The sequence below is a fragment of the Lynx canadensis genome, chromosome A1 (assembly GCF_007474595.2).
Source record: "Lynx canadensis isolate LIC74 chromosome A1, mLynCan4.pri.v2, whole genome shotgun sequence".
Taxonomy (NCBI): domain Eukaryota; kingdom Metazoa; phylum Chordata; class Mammalia; order Carnivora; family Felidae; genus Lynx; species Lynx canadensis.
In genome coordinates, this window is record NC_044303.2 from 121304941 (window position 1) to 121313394 (window position 8454).

The following is an 8454-nucleotide window of genomic DNA, read 5'->3' on the forward strand; positions in this document are numbered from 1 at the left end:
TCTTGCCCTGCATTGGACTCTGTGCTGACACCTCAGAGCCTGGAGCCTGTTTTGGATTCTGTGACTCACTCACTCTCTCTGCCTCTCCCCCGATCACTCTTTCTCTCTCTCTCTCTCCCTCTCTCTTTCTCTCTCTCTTTCAAAAAATAAATACATAAAAAAACAACCCAGAGAAGGCCATGACTGCTAACAATTGCAGTTTCTGCTGTGTAAATACTCCCACCACGGCCAACTTCAAACTAGCAATGTGATGTCACAAAACATGGGGTTAGGAAGACAAGTGCAGGAAGGCACTACTGTGTGGCATTTCCACAATCCACATGTAGTAGACATAACTGCAAGAACATAGTTAATGGAGCCAATGCAAACGTGATAAATAAGAACAAGCCTGGAGGTATCACAATTCCAGATTTCGAGATCTACTACAAAGCTATAGTAATCAAAACAGCATGGTACATACACTATTGGTGGGAATGGGAATGGGTGCAACTGCTGTGGAAAGCAGTGTGGAGGTTCCTCAAAAAATTAAAAATAGAAATACCATATTGGGGGGCCTGGGTGGCTCAGTCTGTTGAGCATCTGACTTCAGCTCAGGTCACGATCTCACAGTTTGTGAGTTGGAGCACCACAATGGGCTCTGTGCTGTCAGCTCAGAGCCTGGAGCCTGCTTTGAATTCTGTCTCCCTCTCTCTCTGCCCCTGCCCTTGCTCACCCTCTGTCTTTCTCTCTCTCTCAAATAAATAAACAAATAAACATACATTAAAAAGAAATACCAAATGATCCAATAATTCCACTATTGGGTATTTACTCAAACAAAATGAAAACACTAACTCAGAAAGATATATGCACCCTATGTTTATTGCAGCATTATTTATAATGGCCAATATAAGGAGGCAACCTAAGTGTGCATCAATAGACAAATGGATAAGGAAGATGTGCTGTGTACACACACACACACACACACACACACACACACACATACAGGGATATCATGCAGCCATAAAAAAAAAAAAATGAGATTGTGGCATTTGAGACAACATGGATGGACCTACAGAGTATTATGTTAAGTGAAATAAGTCAGACTGAGAAAGACAATTATATAATTTCACTCATTGTGGAATCTAAACAAAAATTAATAAACAAATTAAAAAAGCAGAATCAGACCTATAAATACAAAGAACCAATTGATGGTTGCCAGAGCAAAGGGGGGGCTGGTGGGGGTGGGATGGGCAAAATGGGTGAAGGGGAATGGGAGATATAGACTTCCAGTTAAGGAATGAGTAAGTCACGGTAATAAAAGGTACAGCACAGGGAATATAGTCAATGATATTGTAACAATAATGTATGGTGGCAAATGATAGCTACACTTGTGATGAGCATAGCATAAGGTATAGAGAAGTTAAATCACTATGTTGTACACATGACACTAATGTAACACTGTGTCAACTATACTCAAAAAATCCTTCTTTAAAGATCATGGTGAGGGGCCCCTAGGTGGTTCAGACAGTTAAGCAACCGACTTGATTTCAGCTCAAGTCATGATCCCAGGGTCATGGGATTGAGCCCCGTGTTGGGCTCCATGCTGGGTGTGTAGCCTGCTTAAGATCCTCTCTCTCCCTCTCTCTCTCTGGCCCCGCCCTCATGTTCTCTCTCTCTCTCTCTCTCTCTCTCTCTCTCTCTCAAAATAAATAAACATTTAAATAAATAAATAAATAAATAAATAAATAAATAAATAAAGTTAATGGTGACTGTAATGCAATTCGGAAGGGCTGGGTTTGGAATACCTATTACCTTTTTAAATATAGTTCATTTAATTGTAAATTTATATAATTTAATATTTAATAATATCTGTGCTTAAGATCCAGCTAGTAGGATTCAGAGCACAGTAGCCCAAAATACGGCAGTGTGGCATACTGAGTATCTTAAGCTGAAGGAGTTTGGGGAAATGGCAGGAGCAGGAAGTTCTCTGACATTCCCCTCGCCTTCTCTCCCGAAGCACATCATAAGATCCTCTTGTGAGAAATGTCCTTTGTATACCAGAAGGAAAGTAGCATCCTTCTCTCCAGGACGGGAGTGCTACCCAGAAGAATGCACACAAACAGGCCTTGCCAAGTTTCCCCACAGTGACTACACTTACTTTATACCCTTTGTCCTATGATATTTCTACAGTCCTGCTCCCCCTTCATCAAACCTTGTGCAAAACCTTCAGGTATAACCATTTCTACAGGTCTTCATTTCTGTATGAAGGTGCCCATGTCCCATAAAACAGTAAATCAATGTGTATGCTTTTCTTCTGCTAATCTGTCTGTGTCAGGTTTTCAGACTCAGCCAGGGACCCTGAGAGGGTCAAGGAAAACTTGACCTACACAGCTGTACCGCATCACTAAAAAGTTCCCGCCCTCGGAACCCTCTTGCACTGTTGGTGGGAATGCAAATTGGTGCAGCCACTCTGGAAAGCAGGGTGGAGTTTCCTCAGAAAATTAAAAATAGACCTACCCTATGACCCAGCAATAGCACTGCTAGGAATTTATCCAAGGGATACAGGAGTACTGATGCATAGGGGCACTTGTACCCCAATGTTCATAGCAGCACTCTCAACAATAGCCAAATTATGGAAAGAACCTAAATGTCCATCAACTGATGAATGGATAAAGAAATTGTGGTTTATATACACAATGGAGTACTACATGGCAATGAGAAAGAATGAAATATGGCCTTTGCAGCAACGTGGATGGAAGTGGAGAGTGTGATGCTAAGTGAAATAAGCCATACAGAGAAAGACAGATACCATATAGTTTCACTCTTATGTGGATCCTGAGAAACTTGACAGAAACCCATGGAGGAGGGGAAGGAAAAAAAAAAAAGAGGTTAGAGTGGGAGAGAGCCAAAGCATAAGAGACTCTTAAAAACTGAGAACAAACTGAGGGTTGATGGGGGGTGGGAGGGAGGGGAGGGTGGGTGATGGGTATTGAGGAGGGCACCTTTTGGGATGAGCACTGGGTGTTGTATGGAAACCAATTTGACAATAAATTTCATATATTGAAAAAAAAAAGTTCCCGCCCTCTTTCTTGTTCAAGGACATCTCTCTAGCCATACCCGCCCCCTCCCACCCCCCCCCCGCCTCTTTCTCACATCATCACTTTTGCCTCTACTGGATCATTCCAACCAGCACACATACATACATTGTGATTTCTTCCATTTTTAAAAAAATCCACTCTTAACCCCATACCATCCTCCTGATCTATCCCAATTCTCTGGTCTGTTTTTGCTCTTCAGAAGAGTTGCCTATAATCTCTTGAACCCATTCCAATCAATGTGGGACCTTTCCAATTCACTGAAACTACTGTTGGCAAGGTGACCAATGGCAAAATTGCTAAATTCACTAGTCAATTCTTAATCCCCCACCTTACTAAACCTCAGAGTAATGTCTCCTTGAATTACTTATCAGGTGTGGGGTGGAGGGTTAGATGTCAAAGCCCTTAAAAGTTGAATGTATGGCAGTACCTGGGTGGCTTCATCGGTTAAGCATCCGACTCTTGATTTCAGCTCAGGTTATGATCTCACAGTTCTCGAGACTGAGCCCCCGTGTCAGGCTCCATGCTGAGGGTGGAGCCTGCTTGGGATTCTCTCTTGCTCGCCCTCTGCCCCTCCCCCACTCATGCTCAAGTTTGTATGCGTGCTCTCTCAAGATAAATAATCTTTAAATATATATATATATTTTAATTTCTTTATTTAATGTTTATTTACTTTTGAAGGAGAGAGAGAGACAGAGTGTGAGTGGGGGAGGGGCAGAGAGAGAAGGAGACACAGAATCCGAAACAGGCTCCAGGCTCTGAGCCGCCAGCACATAGCCTGACGTGGGGCTCGAACCCACAAACCGCGAGATCATGACCTGAGCCAAAGTTGGACGTTCAACCGACTGAGCCACCCAGGCACCCCAGAAAATATTAAAAAAAAAAACTATTGAATGTTATGTAGAAAGCAACGCTACTATATCACGAACACCTTCTTATAGAAAAAACAAATACCAGTCGCCCTGGGGGACTACCGAGGCCCACAATAGAGAGATAATTTACTTGTGGAGTTTATGGTAACCCTTACCTGCCTCTACCGCCAGACTGGGTGTGAAACAGAAGCCTCCTGACAGGCTGGGCCATGCACCCATTCCAACTAGCCTCCGACTCCACTCTGACAGCTGCTTTCTTCCAGAAGGTATCCTTGGGCAGTTGCTTGCTAACTCCTGATTAGCTGATCACAAAAGGCCAAGCCTGTGTCCTGAAAGATTAAAGGACTGAGCACCTGTTGGCTTTAACTGGGCTGGTTGTCTGAGTGACTTGTGCAAGAACAAAGGCCACCTGCCCACTCCAAGGACATCAGGGTGTTCTGAACGTGGAAACGCAGGCCACGCTTGACAAGGGAGGCTACTGCCATGTAATCTCGTGCCTCAGAGTCCCAGCCAGTTTGCACAATGACAGCGTCACTTGCTATGTCCCCAAGGAAGAGAGAAGGAACTATAAAACGAATTCCCATTCCTTTGAAATTGGGTGGCTTTTACCTAGTCAGAGACTGGAGTTTGGAAATTTGCAAACCTCCCAAGTTCCTCCTTTGGTCTTTGAGATACCAAACTCACGTTTGTATCTTCAAGGCAAGGCACAGAGGTTTGAACCTGGTGGACACGCACCACACTTTGAGGGAAGGGGTGGATGACTGGCTCTTTACAAATGACGTGAAGTTTTAAGTGGACAGACGCTTCAGCCCTGACCCTCTCTCCTCACCCTGTCCCCTCTTTGCTTTTCTCACCTTCTTGATGCTGGTCCACTGTCCTCTTCTGACCATCTTGACCATCTCTTCATCACTAATCTTTTTTATCCAATCTTATAATTATCTGTTTACAGAAATTCTCCACTGAACTATGAGGGTCTCCAGCCTAGAAGGAACTGTGTGTTATTCACTCTTCCCTATCTAGTGCTGAGGCGGAAAACCTCTGTCCTCCTCCTGTGTGCCTCCTTTATTCTCATACTACTACCACACTCACAACGCTACTGACATGTGGCATGTAGGGTTCCCCCACACCATGCAATTCTGTGACACCAGCTGGGGGTTTGTCCAACTGAACTCAATTCTGATACTATCTATCTGGAGACATTGCCAGATCCCACAGGTTAAGGGCTCCATCCTACAAGACTGCCTGCCCCCCATTACCACTTCAGGTGCCAATAACAAGTTCAGGTTGTTACCTTTGCTTCTGACCGATGGGCTGTAAGTCACAGGTTCCCATGACCTCTTTGTCAGTTTGATGTACTCCTAGAACAGTTCACAGGAGTCAGGGAAACAGTTCACCAGCTGTTTACCAGTTTATTATAAGAGTATATGATAAAGGACACAGATGAGCACGCAGGTGGGAGAGATGCATAGGACAAGGTAGGTGGGAAGGAACACAGAGCTTGCAGAAGTACCACCCTCCAGTACCTCCATGTGTTTGCCAACCCAGAAACTCTCTAAAACCCATACTTTTGGGAATTTTGTGGGGGCATCATGTAGGCATGACTGATCATTAACTCCTGATCCTCTCCCCTCTCTGGAGAACGGGGTATGGGGCTGGATATTCCGAGCTTCTAATCATGGCTTGGTCTTTCTGGTGACCAACCCCATCCAGGAGCACACCCAAGGTCACTTCACTAGAACAAAAGACACTCCTACCGCCCAGAAAATTTCAAAAGTTTAGAAGCTTGGTGTCAGGAACCAGGGTCAAAAACCAAGTATTAGTTGGGGCACCTGGGTGGCTCAGTCAGTTAAGCGTCTAACTTCGGCTCAGGTCACGATCTCTCAGTTCATGAATTCAAGCCCTGCGTCGAGCTCTATGCTGACAGCACAGAGCCTGGAGCCTACTTTGATTCTGTGTGTGTCTCTCTCTCTGCCACTCCCCTGCTCATGCTCTGTCTTTCTCTCTTTCAAAAATAAATAAACATGAAAAAAATTGTTATTAAAAAATATATAATATATAATAAAAAATGTTTTAAACAATTATTAGAAAAAAAGATGCTCCTAGTACTTTTACCATCTAGGACATTACAAGGGATTTTAGGCACTCTGTGACAGGAAAAGAGTGGAGGGGAGAGCAAGGAGTGGGTGGAGGGGGAGGGGAAGCAGACACTAATATTTTCTAGTATCTCACAAGTGCCTAGCAAAATATCTAGCACATAGTATATGTTCAATAAACTCATGAATACTTAACAGAGAATATGACCTTGAGCAAGTTCCTTCCTGTAGCTGCACCTCAACAAAGTGACCAAGAGGACCAAGATTATTTCTAAATTCCCTTTTACTTCCCTGAGATTTCATATGTGAACTAGAGACTCAGGACAGGCAACAGAACCAGTTACCAGAACCAGGGTACAAAGCAGGAATTTGCACAGAGAACAAGGCAAAAATCTCAGAACAAGTTCATCGTGTCAGGGTAAAATAATACCTGTGGCATCACTGAGCCAGACTTCTCTTCCCTCACTTCAAGATGACTGTGATCAGACAGTTTCAAGAAGTTCAAGAACTTTAGGGGCACCTGGGTGGCTCAGTTGGTTGAGCATCCGACTCCTGTTTTCAGCTCAGGTCATGATGTCACCATTCATGGGTTTGAGCCCCAGGTCAGGCTCTTCACAGAGAGCACAGAGCCTGCTTATTATTCTCTCTCTCTCTCTCTCTCTCTCTCTCTCTCTCTCTGCCCCCCAACCTCAAAATAACTAAATAAAATAAACTTTAAAAAAAAGTTGATAAACTTTAATCAGACAGAGAGGAAATATTTCAGGGCAAGGAGCTACTAGGTCATCACAGCATCCTACATGTTACCGAACACTTAGAAGGTCTATCACATTCCAATGCGAGAGAGAGAAATATGTAAAATATCTAGTATTAAACAGGTAAATATGGGTACCAAAGAGAAAAAATAAGGTAGAGAAGAAAGATGATAAGTGGAGGTGGGGCAGCGGGGTAGAACTCCCTGGCAAACTGACTTTTAAGTAGAAGAGTTGAAAGAAGAGAGGGAGCAAGTCATGCTCTTCTTTGGGGGACAGTCATTCCAGGCAGCGGACTGGCCAGTTAACAGGCCCTGAGATAGCAGTCCTTAGCCTGGCGTGCTGGAGAACTGGGAAGAGGCCAGTGTGGCTGGAGCAGAGTCCTGAAAGATAGGGTCAGAAGAGCAACAACGATCAGCAACAAGGTCACACAGAGTCTTGTAAGCCACTGTGAAGATGTTAGCTCTTTCTCTGCATGAGACATTGAGAACTTTGAACTGGGCAGTGACATGAACAGAACTCTGTTTTCACAGAACCATTCTGGCTAGTAATTATGAAGCAGTGACCTTGGGGAGGCAAGCGGGAGAAAGAAACCAGTTAGGAGGCCATCGTTGTAATGTGTACAAGCGGTGATGACTGATCATGGAGGTACTGAGGGAGTTTTCAGATTCTGGATCCTTTGTGAAGGTAGAGATGCAAACTGTGCCGAAAGACCAGAAGTGGGATGTGAGAGAGGGGCCAACGATGATGTCTCAGTGCTATACCGCACACCCCCATGGAGAAAGCCCGCCTGACTATAAAAGGAAATTAAGCCAGATGTATTCATTTCCCAGGACTGCCAAAACAAAGTACCATGAACTGGGAGGCTTACACAGAGGTGTACTGTCTCCCAGCTCTGGAGGCTGCAAGTCTGAAATCAAGGCGTTGGCAGAGTCAGTTCCTTCTGAGGGCTGAGGGAGACAATCTGTTTAAGCCTCTTGTCTGGCTCCTGAGAGCCCCCAGCATCCCTTTACGTGTGGACAGTGTGCTGCCCATGGCTTCACATCATCTGCACTCTATGCTTGTCTGTCCTTGTGTCCAGATTTCCATTTTTTATAAGGATACCAATCATTGGATTAAGACCCACCCTAATGACCTCATCTGTTAAGAGTTGAAATATGCTCCTCTCAAAATTGATATGTTAAGCCCTAAGCCCAGTAGCTCACAATGGGACTGTATTTGGAGATAAGGCCTTTAAATAGATAGTTAAGGTAAAATGAGGATATACAGGTGGGCCCTAATCCATTATGATGAGGGTCCTTATTAAAACAAGAGGAGATCAAGACATAGACCTGAACAGAGGGAAGACCATGTGAAGACAGAGGGAAAAGACACCCCCATCTGTCAGCCAAGGAGAGAGGCCTCAGAAGAAACACACTTCCCCGCTTTTTGTTAACATTGGGAGAACTAATATATATGATTTTGTATCCCTCTTTCATGTTCTCTAACAAATGGAGAACATTACCTTCAAAAATGTGATTTTAATGATATTAATCATATTATATGATTATATAATCACATATTATATGAATGAACCATCATTTTAAATTATGTTTTTATATTATTTTTTATAACTACTGATGTCACGAAAATCCTTGTATGTAAATTTGTATCAGCATGTTTTATT